At 36.3% G+C, this 18,023-nt stretch overlaps 1 protein-coding gene across 15 annotated transcripts in view; it reads right to left on the minus strand.

Moving 5' to 3' along the window:
* ZMYND11 (zinc finger MYND-type containing 11) overlaps nucleotides 1–18,023 on the minus strand; it is a 141,053-nt gene that overhangs the window by 56,357 nt on the left and 66,673 nt on the right. The gene's annotated exons all lie outside the window — the stretch shown is intronic.

Raw genomic sequence — 18,023 nt, forward strand, 5'->3', positions numbered from 1 at the left:
GTAACAAACCCCACAAAAAAGGCACAGAAAGAGTGTCCCATAGGAATACTGGTAAGAAATACTAAATAAAATATTCACATATACAGTCTAATGTTAAATATTAACCTAAATTAATAAGTGTTAATACATCCAAATATCAAAATAATATAATATATAACCAAGCGATTAACTCCTGGATTTCTAGAAATAATTAACATTAAGAAATTCAGAAATGTAATCTATCCCATTCATAAATCAAAAGTGAGAAATCATTAAGAACTCTGTACAAGTTGAGAAGGTATTTAGTAAAATTCAACATCCAGCCCCTAACAAAATAGAAATGAGTAAACACTTCCTTAACCCAATCAGAAATATTCAAAGATGTCTTTAACACTCTGCCACAGATAACCAACATTGCTAAAGCAGAGAAAGAAATGGGGTACAAAAGTTGGTACGGAGTTAAAATGATCATTATCACATACCAAGAAAAGCCAAGAAAACCAGCTGATGTGTTTTTATAAATAATCAAATAATTTATCAATTATTTGTATGTGTACAAATTAATATACTAAAATTAACAGCCTTCATCTATACAAACCAGAAAACTAGTTAGGAGGTTTAAAATAAGACCCCAATCACTTACAAAAACAGTAAGAAAAATAAAATACCTAGTAAAAAATAAAAGAAATGACAAGACATGAGTGAATAAAAATCTGAAATTCTACTGACACAAAAGATGAACAAATGGAAATACATATCTGATATTTGGATGAAAGACAACAAAATCCAAATTGCCTCTAAGATAATTTAAGTAAACACCACCACAAAGTAGGGAAGTGGATTCTAAAGTTCTATAAAAAATTCAGTTAGAACTTCCCAGAAAAATTCTTTAAGAGTTAAAACCACATTTGAAAATGTTATTATACCAAAGTAATTAAAATACCATGGAACTAATGCACGGAGAACAGACTGATGGAACAAAACATAAAGTTCAGAAAAATACTTAAATACACATGTGGATTATAATAAAGATGGCATTTTAAATTAGCAGATGAAAGACTGATTAGTCAACTCATGGCATTGGGACGTTAGACTTGCTAACTTAAAAAATAAAAGAGATGGAGTTCTACCTTAGTCTGTACCCACAAATTAATACTGGACAGATCAGAATTAAATATTAAAAACAAAACCAAAAAATTATTAGAAGGAAAAAGCTGAAGAATAATCACAGTGTGAGAAAACCTTTCCAAGTTTAAAACAAAAGCCAAAGTGATATTTAAAAAATAATGAAAAATTTACCACAAAATCAGCAATTTCTGCGCAGCAAAAAAAAAACACAAGCAAAAATTAAAATACAAACAATAAGCTTGGAAATATACTTTTTTAAATCCTCACTTGAGGATATGTTTATTGATTTTAGAGAGAGAGGAAGGAAGAGGAGAAAGAATGGGGGTAACTAGAGAGGGTGGGAGAGGGGGAGGAAAGACAGAGGGAGGCAGAAAAAGAAACATCGATTCTCCTGTACATGCCCCAACTGGGGATCCAACCTGTAACCCCTTGGTGCACAGAATGATGCTCTCACCAACTAAGCCTACCAGTCAGGGCTGGGAAAAATACTTTAACATATAAGAAGAACCACAAAATAACATTTTTGTATCTAACAGGTTCATAAAGGCAAAAAGTCTGACACACTGCACTGGTGGATTGGATTTGATGGGAAACACATCACTGATGAGACATAAATTAGTACTGTAGAGGCAAGTGTGGTAGTACTTACACAATTCTACTTCTAGAAATTTATCCTATAGATATACCTATATATGTGTGAAATAGGACAAGAGGAAATTCATTTTAACATTGTTGCCAGCAAGAAAAGATTAGAAACAATCTATGCATTTTAGGGGAATGACTAATTTATAAGATAACCATATCAAGGATTATTATGTAATCATTAAAGAAATGAAGCAGTATTATAGATGTTATGATGACAGAGCTCTAACACATTGTGCTTTTAAAAATCATGGTACTGGGGCTAATATCCAAAATATGTAAAGAATTCATACAACTCAATAGTTTTTTAAAAATCTGGTTTTTGAGAAGGTAGAAGATCTGAACAGATATTCTTCCAAAGAAGGCATTAAAAAGGCCAACAGACAAATGAAAAGGACTTTTCAACATTAGTAATCATCAGAGAAATGCAAGTTAAAACCACAATAAAGATATAATCTCACACTTGTTCAAACATCTATCATGAAAAAGGACATAAATCTTGGCAAAGATGTGGAGAAAAGGGAACCCTTGTGTGCACTTTTAATGGGAATGTAAACTGGTGTAGCCACTATGGGAAACAGTATGTAGGTTCCTCAAAAAATTAAAAATAGAACTACCATACGATCCAGCAATTCCACTTCCAAGTATTTAATCCAAAGAAAATGAAAACACTGATTCAAGAAGATACATGCACTACATGTTCATTGTGGCATTATTTACAATAGCTGAGATACAGAAACTAAGTGCCCAATGATTGATGAATGAATAAAGAAAATGTGGTTTGTATATAAAATGAATTATTAGCCATAAAAATGAAGGAAATCTGGCCATTTGCAACAACATGGATGACCAACAAGCAGAGCCCACAGCCCATGGACCACATGTGGCTCAGAATGGCTATAAATATGGCTCCCAGCAGAAAATCGTAAATTTACTTAAAATACTATGAGATTTTTTTGTGAACACATGTGTGTCGCAATGTATTTAATGTGTGGCCCAAGACAACTCTTCTTCTTCCAGCGTGGCCTAGAGATGCCAAAAAGTTGGATACCCCTGATAGAGGGAATTGTAAGTGAAATAAGTCACAGAGAGAAAGACAAGTATCATATGTGGAATCTTGAGAGAGGGAGGGAGGGAGAAAAGGAGGAAGGGAGGAGAAAGGGAGGGCAGGAGGAAGAAAGTGAAGGAAACATGGGAGGGAGGCAGGCAGGGGAAACGGGGAGAGAAAGGGGGAGAGAAGGGAAAAGGAAAGAGGGAAGGGAAAAGGAAAAAAAAACCCAGACTGGTAGTTTCCAGAGGTAGGAAGTTGAAGGGGGTGAAATAACTGAAGAGTGTCGAAAATACAGACTTTTGGCTATAAAAAAAAAATAAGTCATAGGGATGTAACGTACAGCATGGTAACTACATCTCATAATACTGTACTGCATATTCTAAAGTTACTAAGAGAGCAGATCTTAAAATTCGTCATTACAAAAACTAAGTATGGTGACAGATGCCAGATTTATTGTGGTGATCATTTTGCAATACGTACAAATCCTGAGTTTTTATGTTGTACACCTGAAATTAGAAAGGTTATTTGTCAATTATACCTCAATTTATTTTAAAAAGAAAATTAGTGAAAAGATATCATTGTATAAAATGGTAAAATTTCTGGAAAGCATTATATAATAACCTCTGTATATGCACAAGAGCTCAAGAGGTATATTCTAGGAACTGTCGAAAGGTTACCTCTGTCTGGGAGAAATGAGTTCAGAAGGCAGACAGGAAGAAGACACTTTTTCACAATATGCCCTTAAGGGTTTTGTTTATACATCTATTAGCTAAAGACTATTTTTACTTTTAAAAAGCAGCTACCATTTACCATCACTCCAGCAATGTATACAAGTTCCTTTCTCTCACATAAGCTTGCCAATCTTTGGTAGTTCCCCTCCATTTCAAATTCATCTTGGCTCTTCTTGGCCTTTACTCATCCAAAATTATTTTAGCATCAAGTTTTCCAGGATCCATTAAAAAACACTTGAAATTTTGATTAATCTGAGAATATCATCGCAAAATTATGTCTTTCCACCGATGAACTTGGTATATCTATTCATTTATTTTTATCTTCTATGTCCTTAATAAAGTTTTGTATTTTTCTCCATAAAATTCTTGCTTATCTTTTGGGTTTTTCTAGATAGTACATAGTTTTGATTTCTTTGAAACGGGGATTTTATGTTATGTAGTATTTTCTGCTTGGTGGTTGCTGACATCTATTCAGAAACCCTGCTAAACTCTCTTACTAGTTTTACGTTTGTCTAACTTAAGTCTATTGTCTGTTTAAGTGAGTCTATTAAATTTGTCCTTTCTTATTGCACTGATGGGGCCTTCTAGTACAATGTACACCCCTAGGTAGTAATAGTGTGTATCCTCGTTTCGGATTTGGAAGGGATTCTTACAGTATTTCAACCATTAAACATGACACCTGCCAAAGGTTATTGATCAATATAAACTGATAAATATAAATACAAATGCGGTGCTGCCATAGGATAGTGGTAGCTATCTTTTATTAAGGAAATTCCTTTTCAATCTTAGTTTGCTGTTTAAAAAACAAAAAGAAAAACAAAAATGGCATTACATTCTAGTATTCTCTGTTGTATTTTAATGCATTGAATTTAACCATACAGATGGATCTTCTTAGCTTCTGTGCACTCCAACATCTTTACAGCTTGGTGTCAAGACACAATAAAGGAAGTTTTCCTTTCTCTTCAGTGATAACATGTTGGGCTCAACTTCCTTAGTCAAAAAGAGTTGAAGTCACCTAAAGACATTTATTGTAGACCGCTGCTCTTGAAGAGCCACAAAAATATTCATGAGGCAGGATTCAGGATGGACTTAGGGAGCCCTTTTCACAGGGACGGAATGATCGGGAAAGGATATGGATGAAGGATTAGTTCTATATAGAACATGATGACTCCCATCAATGCCAAAAAGTGCTTCCTCCTAGTACTATTACAGTCCAGGAACCTAACAGTTCAGATAAGGGTGGGTGTTTTTTTTTTCCTGAATGAAAAGTCTGGATTTAGGAAAATTAAAATAAAGAGTTAAGCAATCTAACATGCATTACAAAGTGTCCTCTAAAGGCTAAGAACATACATACATTATTTAAAATAGTTGTTACATTTGTTTTTTACTTTTTTCAAATAGGTACTACTTACTTCCCTTTAAGGCTGGCCTTCCAATCACAAGACCTATTTGCTGACCTATCTGCAGTTGCAGCCAAGAAAGGTGCCATCGGTATGAGACGAAGACAAATTATATTAGATAAATGCTTGACTATACATGAGTATTAGAAAATTTCAATGTGATCTTATAAAATTTTATTTTAAATTAACTTTAGACTTGCAGAAGAGTTGCAAAAATAGTAAAATTCCCATATACCCTTTACCCAGCTTCTCCTAATGTTAGCATCTTACATAAAATAATACAACTATCAAAATTTCTTTTCAGGCTTCCAGTCAGGATGATGACATAGGCAGACACGGCTCACCTCTTCGCACAACCACATCAAAATTACAACTAAAATATTGAACAACCATCACTCAGGAACATCAGAAATCAAGATGAATGCAAGTGTGACAGCTACGACATCAAGTTGAATGGAAGTCTGACAACTGCAGAACTGAAGAAACCACATCCATACAGACTAGCAGGAGGGACGCAGGTGCAGAATGGATTGGCCCCACACCCATATGGATAAAAATTCAGGAGGGATATCTCAGGAGCAAGGAGTCCCAGAACCACACCAGGCCCCCCAGCCCAGGATTCCAGTGCCAGGAAGATAAATCCCCACAACTGCTATGAAAATCAGCGGGGTGGATTGAGTCAGTGGAGGAGGCTGCTGGAGCCCTAAGCAGTTCCTCTTGGGGAACCCACACACAGACTCACCTACCCAGACTCCCATCCACTGAGCTCCAGCACAGAGGTGGGAGCTTGAAGGGCACCAGCAGTATACAGGGAAAAACTGAAGTGTCTAGCATCAGGGCAAGCAGAGAAGCCATTGTCCTTTGCGGAGCCCACCCGCTGGTGCCATATCTGAGACTCCATCAACCTGGCTAACACTGTGTGACCCACCTTGGAGATACACATAGGCTCTACCCCACCCAATTTACTGGCCCACCCAAGCTGCTTTTCCGTAAAAACGGCTGGTCTTGGCTCCTAAATCCTATCAAACAAGCAACAGCTGGCCTCAATGAGCCCTAGTGGCAGCCAGATTAGTCACAGTTTATATTCACCTGGGAATCTCCAAATCCAGCACAAATAGCAGACATCTCAGATTGCTTTACAGCTCATGCAGGGTGCCCAGGGCGAAACACAGGTGGAGGCTGGCCTTGGCCTGCACCACCAGGGAAACCCCAGGGCCAACACACCCAGTAGACAGCTACGGACCACTTTGGAGCACCACCCTGCCCCTGCACAGCTGATCCTCCACAGAAGGCAGAGGTTGGTGGTCAGCTGTCAGATGACTGGTCTGGGTAAATCCCTCCCATTGCTCTGCCAACAGCAACCAAGCCTCCACTACAAGAGCCTCGTGTACTTAGCCCGCAAGAAGGGTGCACCTTGAGTACCCAGCTTGGGTGATGGGGAGGCTGTGCCACTGGACCGAACAGGACCGAACAGGACGCCTACTACATAAGAAACAGAGTCAAAGCAGCTCTACCTAATACATAGTAACAAACGCAGGGAGGCTGCCAAAACAAGGAGACAAAGAAACATGGCCCAAATGAAAGAACAGATCAAACTCTAGAAAAAGAGCTAAACAATAGGAGATAAGCAATCTATTAGATGCAGAGTTCAAAACCCTGTTTATAAGAATGCTCAAGGAACTTACTGAAGACCTCAGTAGAATAAAAAAGATCCAGTCAGAAAGGAAGGATACACTAACAGAAATAAAGAACAATTTACAGGGAAAAGAATAGTAGAATGAATAAAGCCAGGAATAAAATCAATGATTTGCAACATAAGGAACCAAAAAACCACCATGCAGAAAAAGAAGAAGAAAAAAGAATCCAAAAAATTGAGGATAGTATCAACAGCCTCTGGGACAACTTCAAGAGGTCCAACATTTGCCTCATAAGGCTGCCAGAAAGAGCAAGAAATTGGAAATCTATCTGAAAAAACAGTGAAAAGAAAACTTCCCTAATTTGGCGAAGGAAATAGACATGAAAGCCTAGGAAGCCCAATTATAACTGATGCAAAGAGGCCCATTCCAGGACACATCATTATTAAAAAAACAAAGGTTAAAGACAGAGACTCTTAAAAGCAAGAGAAAAGAAGTTAGATACTAGAAGGCTGCCGGATGGGAGGGTAGTATGGGTGAAGAAATGAGGGGAATTAAGAAATACAAATAGCCCCGGCTAGTGTGGCTCAGTGGACTGAGCGCTGGCCTGCAGACCAAAGGGTCGCCGGCCGGATTCCCAGTCAGGACCCATGCCTGGGATGTGGCTGGGTCCCCAGCAGGAAGCTCACGGGAGGCAATCACACATTGATGTTTCTTTCCTTCTTTCTTCCCCCTCCCCCTCTGTCTAAAAACAAACAAAATTTTTTTTAAAATCTGATTTTAAAAAGAAATACAAATAAGTAGTTACAGAACAGCCATGGAGATGTAAAGTAGAGTATAGCAAATGGAGTAGCCAAAGAACTTATACACATAACCCATGGCGGGGGGGGGCGGGGGGGGGCCTGCCAGAGGGCGCAAGCGGCGTTAGGTGAAGGGGGGAAACGGGGGAAAATATCAAGACAACTGTAATAGCATAACCAATAAAATATAATTTAAAATAAATTATAATATAAAATAATTTATTTGAGATTATAAAGGACATATAACATTACATTAGTTTCAGGTACACAGCATAATGATTCAACAATTATATAGCCAAATGATCACCACAGTATCTAGTTATCCAAACATTCCTTAATTTATTAATTAACTCTGGTACACTGGCATACCTCAAAGATTTCGGGAGTTTGGTTCCAGTATACTGCAAATAAAAAAGAGTCATAATCTTTTTTGCTGGTGGAGGGTCTGGTCTTTCATTTTAAAAAATTATAACATCTGTGAAGCACAGTAAAGTGAAGTGATAGAACAAGGTAAACCTTATACTTTAGTATTTTAAATTACAGACCCTATTTAGGCTTCACCAGTTTTTCCACTGTTCTTCTGTACCAGGGATCAATTCAGGATCTCTGAATATGTGATTTTATGAGCTTAAGAAACATCCCAAAATTAAACAGATGATATCATTAAAAATGTTTAAAAGGAGAAAAAAAAAGTAATGACTAATTCTGCCCAATAAAAATTACTATAAAGTACTCTATTAGAATATGGCAATAATAAAGTTGGTATGAAATTGATTATAGGTGACAATATCAACAATTTAAAAACAATGCAGTATGACCCAAAAATTCAAACAAAAGAATACAAAAGATCAGAAAATCTAGAAATAGGCCCAAATACACAAGGATCTAAATGTAAAAGATAAGCATTAAAAAGGAAGGGAAAATGTAGATGCAGGTGGCTCTGGGGGCAGGTGGTGCCATGGTGCATGGCAGGATCTCCCAGAGCTTCCCCAGGAGCTTCCCCAAGTAAGGGAGCTATGGCTAGGACGCCATGGTAAGCATTGACCAACCTCTGGGTGCCCTCCTGCCTCGTTGTGTTAAGTGCTGGAAGCCCCACACATCTCAGGTAAGTTCCCAACTTTGCAAAGGGGGAAACTGGGAAAGGTAACAAAATTATGTACAGAACCTTTGCAAAAAAAAAAAAAAAAAAGGAAAAAAAATGTGGTAATATTTAGCAAGTGAGAGTGGAATGACTCAATAGCAATTTCCATAAAAATGATTTATACCTATATCACTTAAATTTTCAATGACTTAAATACTTAAATATAATAGAAAGTAAGGATTAGAACAAAGTATCTGCTATTTGGGGAGCAAATTATAAATTTTAACAGTGGAAGAAACCAAGTAAAGGGTAAACTTAAACACAAAATTAAGATTACAAATTATAAGAGTAAGAAAACTGAAACAAGGAACAATGAATTAGCAAGAAGACATATTGAGTATGACAAAGGGCTAAACCATACCTATCAACACAGCTGATGTGCCAGGTTTCTTTTTGTATGAATGGTCTATGACAGCAGTTCCTAACCTCGAAGCCATGGACCTGTATGGGTCCGGGCCTATTAGGAACTGGGATGCACAGCAAGAGGTGAGCGTGAATGTAATGCACTTGAATCATTCAAAAACCACCCACTCCATCCCCGTCTGCAGAAAACTGTCTTTCACAAAAATGGTCCCCTGGTGCCAAAAAGGTTTGGGACTGCTGGTCTATGCAATAAAGCCAAACCTTATATGAGCAATGTAAACTGTCCGGTTTAATACCTATTGTGACAGAAATCACCAATAAAGTGTCAAGTGTCAACAAACACGAGCTCATAAAGTAATGCCTAAACTTGAGGGATTCTTACTTTTCCTCTTACTCTTCTATACTTTTAAGAAAATGTATTGATTCTCATCTATTTTTCTTAAAAAAGCAGAAATGAGCCAGAGGATCATGTTAATGAGGAGTAAGGTCCTTTTAATGTGTATCGCAGGCTAAATATATCTGAGTAAATTACAAATAAACTATGAAGAATTGAGTGATCTATGTGATACCTTAACTATAACTAAGGGTCCCAAATCCACTATTTCTTTGTTTAGATCATTAAGTGCTTAGTCAGGTTTTCTTCAAATAAAAATACTTTTGTGCTAATAAATCAGGTTAAGGTCACTCCAGATTTCTTGCTTTTTTTTTTTTTTTACAGGCTGCTTATCCATCATAGGAACTTTTCTTCCTCAAATCAAGAGGCGAAAACAGCAATTTGGATTTGAGATGCATTTATAGTGGCCATTTATTTTAATTCACTTAGTATAAATCACGAATGGTATGTAAATATCTATTATCTAAATGTTGTATTCAATTTCTCTGAACTTTTTCAGTAACTTTTTAATTTTCTCCCATTCCATCCATTTCCTTTCCTGTAATTATGCTCCCTATATCTCCCGCAGGACACTACTTCCCAACTGCTGCTGAGCACTGGAGTGTATCCAAGCAACAGACTGCAAAACCCTAATTTGTTTCATCTCCCCTGAGATAACTCAGCATGTTCCAAGACAAAAAATATATAGCTAATGGTAACGGCCATTGTAGATTTAACATTTTTTACAAAAGTAAGACATTTCAGCCATAATTTCCTAAAAGTAACTTTCTTTAACCCTTCAAATGATGATTCATTCTCAGAATTGTGTGTCACATTGTTTGACATGAACATTCCAGCAGGTGGGCACATCAACAGGAACACCTTAAGTATGATCATACCCTGGGGGAGAAGAAACCACCACAAAATGCAATGAAATGTTTTCTACTAACATAATGAGCACTGGTACTGTCCTCCTGTCCTACAAACAGCTTCACACTATCAGGAGTCCAGAGGCCTTCACTGTGATGGAAACAGGACAAACTTAAGTGGTGTCTGGATGACATGGAGAAGGTTAGTATTGACCCATAATTTCAGGACCCTTGGCTCCCAACTGGCCCCAGTAAACCAGCTCTGGAGCTGAAAAAAGACTACCAAAAACATCAGAATCATAAAATTTGAGATAAAATTTAAGTGAATACTGATCTAATCTCTTGATGTCGGAGGGCATCATTCTAAATCAACAGTATGGGAAAAACCCAGAGAAGATCTAAAATATCTGACTCAGTAAGAAATGTGGAATTTCTCCATGACAAAAACATTACAAACCCATTTTCAAAGCCTCTGGAGCAATAACCCCTAATTAAATTCTGCAAATTAACAGCAAACAATAAAACAAAAGAGCATTTATCATAATATGGCAAAGGGCTTATATCCTTAAAATGCAAAACTAAAACAGTAAGAAAATTATTTTGCCAGTCAAGTGAGCAAGATTATTTAAAATTATTCTCAATGCTGATAAAAATGCATTAAGATAGCCACTCTCAACACAGTGCTACTGCAAACACTTTCTGGAAAGTGTTTTTGAGTTATCAATCAACACCTTATATATGACCCTATCATTTCCCTCAGTTAATTCTACTTCTTTGGAAATATCTGAGGTGGGACACCGATTTATGTAGAAAAACATTCCTCACATCATGAAATTTTATAAGGGAAAAAGTATTTAAATGTCCATAACAGAAAAATAAATTATGGATATAAAATAAGTTATATATCCACCCCATAGAATACAATGCATTTAATAAAATTAATGTTTTAAAAAACATTAACATGTGAGAAAATGCTCACAGTATATTAGAAATAATAAGAACAAAATTTAAAACTGTGTGTATACAAACACATACGTATACATAGACAGTGCTGCCATTGTTAGTGGTTAATTAGGTTATTCAGATCCATCCTGCCATTGAAAACTAGAAGAATCAAACAAAATACTAAAAAAAACCCCTCATTTAATTTAGGGGCATCTGCCAATTCTGAAAGAGACAACTGAGTCTCAGAAGTTAAGCAGAGCTTTTTACAACCTCAAGGGGTGCCAGGGAGATAAAAACTCTAGTTGAGGCCCACCGGGAAAGGAAGCCTGGGTGGTTAAAAAAACAAAAATGAGACCAAAAACAAAAACACCATGGACTTTGGGTTGTGATCGTGAGGGACTATACCTATGCTTAGAGTGAAGCCAGAAAAAGACTAGTCCACAAAATCAGAAAAAGAGTCTACATCCATGCAACATTCAATAAATATTGTCAAAAACTGTTGAGTAAATGTCACAGGTCAGTCACTTTTTTGGTGCTTGGCAAATACCAATACATAAAACAGAAAAAGATCCTTACCTATACAGCTTACAGTGTGGTGGGAAGAGGTTTCAGAGGCTGAGGGTAAACAAAGGACACTGCTAAATACATAATTAAACTATATGGCATGCAATAAGGAGCCCTAAAACATCTCCCACAAGAGTTTGTGACTTTAAAGTTTAAATTCCAAAGAAGAAAGCAGACTCGTTATAGAAAAAACAAGATCATTTCTTACCACCACATAAAAACAGAACTACAGATGGCTGAAGACCTAACTGTGAAAGGTGAAACTATAATTAATAAAAGGAAGTGTATGGGAATATTCTTGTGACCTTATTTAGAGGATTTCTTAAATAAAATTTCAAAAGCACAAACGTTAGCAGAAAAGACTGAATTTTAACACATCAAAATTGAAAATTTCTGTTCAACAGATGACAGTATGAGAAAAGACATTTACAAAGCATAAAGTATATAAGGAACTTAACGTCTACAATAACAAGAGCTTCTGCAAATCAACAGAAAAAAACACCCCCACCAATGGGAGGTTGGGCAATGGATAAAAACAGGCATCCACAGAAAAGAAAGCCCCAAATTGTCTAGGAACACCAGGAGCTGCCTAAACTCATTACTACAGAAATGCAAGCTGAAATATAAACTGAAATAGCTGAGTGACAACATTTGTGCAACTGAACAACATCAAGTATATGCAGACACGTAGGGGAACAGAATCCTCGTTCACTGTTAATAAACATGTAAGAGTGAGGCATCCTGTCTTGAGAATCCAGTGAAATTAAGTGTATAGATATTCTATAATCGTTGAGGAATATGTTCCTGGATACACACATTAATCAATTCCTCATATACGTTAAAAAAAAAGAAAAGAAAATTATTATTGTGGTAGCAAAAAACTGGAGCAGTGCTTGCTTATTTGCGGTGGAGGGAAAACTGGGGACAACCTCAGTGTCCACTCTAAGGAAATAATTCAAAGCATGGGGAAAGGCTACAGTGCAACATTACTGAACACAGTGGGGAAAAAAAAGAAAGAAAAAAGGAAACATACAAGTTATTCAAGAATTTAACAATGGCAGAATGGCGATGAAGAAAAGCAGATGATAATGGGTACCTATAGGGTTGTAATAAAAGCTAAGTGAGGTAATAAATGTAAGTCCTTAGTTCTTATTGTGTTCTAAGTGAATGGTTCCTGCACTATCATGATTCAGCTTTTACCTAATTATTTGTATTACTGATTATTTCTATAATAAAAACACAGGAGGGTTATAAGAATTCAACAGATGACATATAGACCATATGAAAGTACAGTGGAAAAAGCAAGCCTTTGAAGTCACATACATAACGGGTTCAAACACTGGCTTTACAACTTACTAGCTGCAAGACCCTGAACAAGTTACTAAACCTGTTTGCATCCCAATGTCCATTTTTATAAAGTAAAATTCCGTGTCAACATAGACAATGGTTTTTTAAGGTCAAAAGATAGTGTAATGTAACATTTACAATAAATGTTTATCTTGCTTCTCATCCCAAAGTATTCTTGAGTTTGGGTAGAAGAATTATAGATGATTGTTTTTCTGGTATTTTTCATTATTATTATTTTATTTTAAGAAGAGAAGGGAGAAACAGAGGCAGGGAAACATCACTGACTGGTTGCCTTCTCCAAGTGCCCCAACCAGGGACGGAACGTGAAGTCCAAAACCCAGGCATGTACCCTAACTGGGAACAGAACTGATGACCTTACAGTTTGCAGTTTGTGGGACCTCATTCAAACAACTGAGCCATGGCCACCAGGGCTGCTTTCTATTTTTCAAGAATCCTAGAAAATGGTTATGTTACTTTTAGAAATAAAAAATAAATAAATAATAATGCTCTGCCACTGCATGGCTTACAGATGCAAGGCTGTTTTTACATTCCCAAATCAATAAATGTGATATACCACATTAACAAAATTAAACATAAAAAATCATGATCAATCTCAATAGATACAAAAAAGCATGTGACAAGATTCAACACCCTTTCATGATTTAAAAAAACTCAACAAATTGGGTGTAGAATATAACTACCTCACCATAATATAAACCATATATGAAAAAACTCACAGTGAACAACATTATTTTAAGACTAAACTTTTCCTCTAAGTTCAGAAAAAAGGCAACTTTCACCACTTCTATTCAACACAGCATTAAACATTCTAGCCAGAGCAATTAGGCAAGAAAATAATATAAAAGGCATTCAAATTGGAGAGGAAGAGGTAAAATTATCTGTGCAAATAGTATTATCTTATATGTAGAAAATTCTGAAGGCTTCACAAAAAAGCTGTTGTAACTAATAAATCAATCCAACAAAGTAAAGCAGTAGGAAACAAAGTCAATACACAAAAATCAGTTCTATTTCTTTTGAAAAAAAAAAGATACATCTTTTTTAACTTTACCCAAGGACATGCTTATTGATTTCAGAGGGGGGAGGATGGAGGGCAGAGAGAAACATTTATTGGTTGCCTCTCATACATGCTGTGACGAGGAATCAAACCCACAACCTAGGTATATGGCCTGACCAGGTAACTGAACCTGTGATCTTCTGGTTTATGGAACTGGGTCACACGGGCCAGGGCGAAGTTCCATTTCTATACACAAACAATCAACAATTTGAAAAGAAAATTATGAAAATAATTTCTTTTACAATAGCAGCAAAATGTATAAAATACTTAGGCATTAATAAACAAGGTGAAAATATGTACAATGAAAACTACAAAACATTGCTGAAAAACATTAAAGACATAAACAAATGGAAACATACCAAATGTTCATGGATTAGAATAATTAATATTGTTAAAATGCCAGTATTGCCCAAAGCACTCTACAGATTCAATGAAATCACCATCAAAATCCCAATTTTTTTTTCAGACATAGAAAAACGCATCCTGCCCTGGCTGGTGTGGCTCAGTGAGCAAACTGAGTGCCGGCCTGCAAACCAAAGGGTTGCCAGTTCAATTCCCAGTCAGGGCCCGGGTTGTGCGCCAGGTCCTCAGTAGCCAAGAGGCAACCATACACTGATGTTTCTCTCCCTCTCCTTCTCCTTTCCTTTCCCTCTCTCTAAAAATAAATATATTTTTAAAAATTTTTTAAAAATCCTAAAATTCATATGTAAATCTAAAGGGGTCCCAAATAACCAACACAGTCTTAGGGGGAAAAAAACAAAACTGGAGGATTTCTAGTTTCTGATTTCAAAACTTACTACCAAAGCTACAGTAATCAAAACTAGGTGGTACTCACATTAAGACAAATATATAGACCAATGGAATAGAATACAGAGCTCAGAAATGCACAAATACATACATTCAAATGATTTTTGACAACAGTGCCAAGACCACTCAAGAGAGAACAATCTTTTCAACAAATTGTGCAGGGATAACTGGATATCTGTGAGCAACAGAACAGAGTTGGACCCTTACCTGACATCATATACATAAATTAATGCAAACATGGATCAAAGACCTAAATGTCAGACCTAAAACAATAAAACTCTTAGAAGACAATTTAGGACCAAAGCTTCACAACATTGGACTTGGCCATGATTTCTTGGATATAATACCAAAGGCATAGGCAAAAGAAAAAAGACAAATTGGACTTCCTGGAAATTAAAAAAATTTTGTACAAGAGACACTATTCACATATTAAAAAGGCAACATACTAAGTGGGAGAAAATATCTGCAAATCACATATTTAATAATGGATTAATGTCCAGAAGATATAGAAAACCCAACAATAAACAACCCAGTTGTACAAAGGACTTGAATAGACATTTCTGCAAGAAAATATATGCATGACAAATAAGCACATGAAAAGATGCTCAACATCACTTATCACTAGGGAAATGCAAATTATAAACACAAAGACATACTACCTCCCACCCATTAGGGTGGCTGTTATTAAAATAACAGAAAACCAGTGTTGATGAGGATAATAAGAAATTCAAACATTTGTGCACTGCTGGTGAAAAGGTAAAATGTGGAAAACAGTATGGTGCTTCCTCAACAAATTAAAAATAGCATTACCATATGATCCAGCAATTCTGGAGATATAACCAAAAGGATGAAAGCAGGTTAAGACAGATTGTACACCCATGTTCATAACAGTATTATTCACAATAGGGAAAGCAACCCAAGTGACAAATAAATGGATAAGCAGAATGTGGTGTATATATGCAAAATGAAGAAAATTCTGGAATATGCCACAATATGGATAAATTTTGAAGGCATTATGCTAAATGAAATAAGCCTGTCACAAGAAGACAAATACTGTATAATTCCACTTCTGTGTGGCACTCAGTTAAAATTATGAAGACACGAAATTACAACGGTGGTTGTGGTTGCCAAGGGTAGAGGTAATGAGTTTCAGTTTTATAAGACTGAAAAAGTTCTGGAAATGACAGCAGTGATGACTGCACAATGGAAATGTATTTAACACTACTGAACTGTGCACTTAAATAGGGTTAACATGGTAAATTTCATGCTGTGTGTATTCTACTACAATTAAAAAATTAAAAATAGTAATAAGGATCTGCTACTAGGTGCTTTATAGATGGACAATATACAACAACTATTTTATTTTAAAATTGTGAACAAAAATAAACTTTGAAACCTAAACAGCATCTTTGTGAACCTTAATGAATTTATTTAAAAATTTAGAATATATGCAAAAGGAACTAGGTTCTTCTTGATTCTAATACTTAAACCTGGGGCAAATAATTTATTCATACAGCTTCATATTCTTCACCTATAAAGTGTGGGTAATTTGAATGTCAGAGAATTGTTGTTAGGGTGAAATGAGATAATATGGAAGCACCATGTAGAAGGCAGTGTTTTTAAAACTTCAAAGTGTGCAAGGATACAAACATAAATTCATTAATTATCAAAAGAAAACACTTAATGGTTAAGAGCTTAGACTCTGACATCAGATAGATTTATATTCAAATTTCAGTTCTGTTGAAAACCTGTGTGGCTTTAGACAATTTATTTCATCATCTTCATCAGGAAAATGAGGAAAATGACATTAGACCTCATGGAGTTGCTGTGAAAATTAAGTAAGATAAATCATATAAAGCACGGTGTTTGTCAAAAATTAATGACTCAATGTTCTCAACAGCTCCTTCAGTTTGAATGCAACTGAACGTTTATTAAGAAACCTCTTTTACATGCCTTGTCCCAGCTACTATGCTCCATGCTAAGATCCAAAGATAGGAAAGATGTATGCCCTACACTGGAGAAGTTCAAACCTGGCAAAGGAAGCAAAAAGATTTTTCAAAGTTTGTAAGAGACTGTAATAAAAAATAAAATTGAATTTCATAGATATTAAGTTATGACCAAAGAGTAAGGGGACTGAGATTGGTTATAGTGAGAAATAAATCAGAATTTCAGAGGAGATGAAATTTGAGTTGGCTCTTAAAAGAAAGGGTATGTCTGTTTTGTCCATTAATAAAGGAAAAATACAAAATAAACAATTAAAATAATAGAGCACCCACACAATTGAGAATAGTCCCATCATATGGAGCTCTGAGTGGGCAGAGGAAGGGCGTAAAAAGAAAAAAATGTGAGGATCTAATAGTGAAGGGCTCTGCACAAGTGCCCTATTCAGGTACTTACACTTATGCTCAATGGGGAAATCAAGAGGATTTTAAGATCACAATCAGACCTAAAACCTAGAAAAGAAACTAATAAACAATGAGGCTTAGGTTGACTGAAAGCTGTCAGGAACAACTATCTAGGAGATTAGACTTGAAAGAGGAGTCTGCCTGGTAAACGAGTCCAAGAAGACAGGCATCCCAGGCAGAATGCGTGGAAACTTCGGGGGAGCTTCTGGATTGCACAACTCTGAAGAGAAAAGCAAAGCATAAACACCTGGACAAGAATCTGAACTTCATGGGCAACACAGAAAGACTTTCAATCGTGAAACATTTAATAAGATGGTGTTTTTAAAAAAACATCTCGGACGTCAATAATTGGAAGAAACAGACTAGCAAGACCCGGAGCCCAAAAGGCCAATTAGGAAACTAGCTGCCACTATACAGTCAGGAAGTTACATAGGCTAAAACCCAGGCCAAAAGAAGGAAGACCAGGCAGACTTAAGAGACATTTATTTACCATATACTTGGGGAGGAAAAAAAGTAAGTCTGTTTTAGTTTCACCATTTCCGTATTTCAAACACATTCACCATTCCCATCTACCTACCAGATAACAATCTCAAAGCTGATAGAAAGACCCTCCTTATCTGGCCCTTGCCCTTTCATCCCCTTTCCCTTAAGACCCTCTAGTCCTTTGGTTAGACTCTCTATCTCAACAAACGTCATCCAACTTCCAAGGAGTAATTCCCTGCTCTCCACAAGGTCTTCCTGACTCTCCCACAGTGACCCCGCTCACAGA

This window comes from Pteronotus mesoamericanus, unplaced genomic scaffold (genome assembly GCF_021234165.1).
Source record: "Pteronotus mesoamericanus isolate MK-2021 breed Mesoamerican mustached bat unplaced genomic scaffold, CSHL_Meso_final scaffold_232, whole genome shotgun sequence".
In the NCBI taxonomy this organism is placed as follows: Eukaryota; Metazoa; Chordata; class Mammalia; order Chiroptera; family Mormoopidae; genus Pteronotus; species Pteronotus mesoamericanus.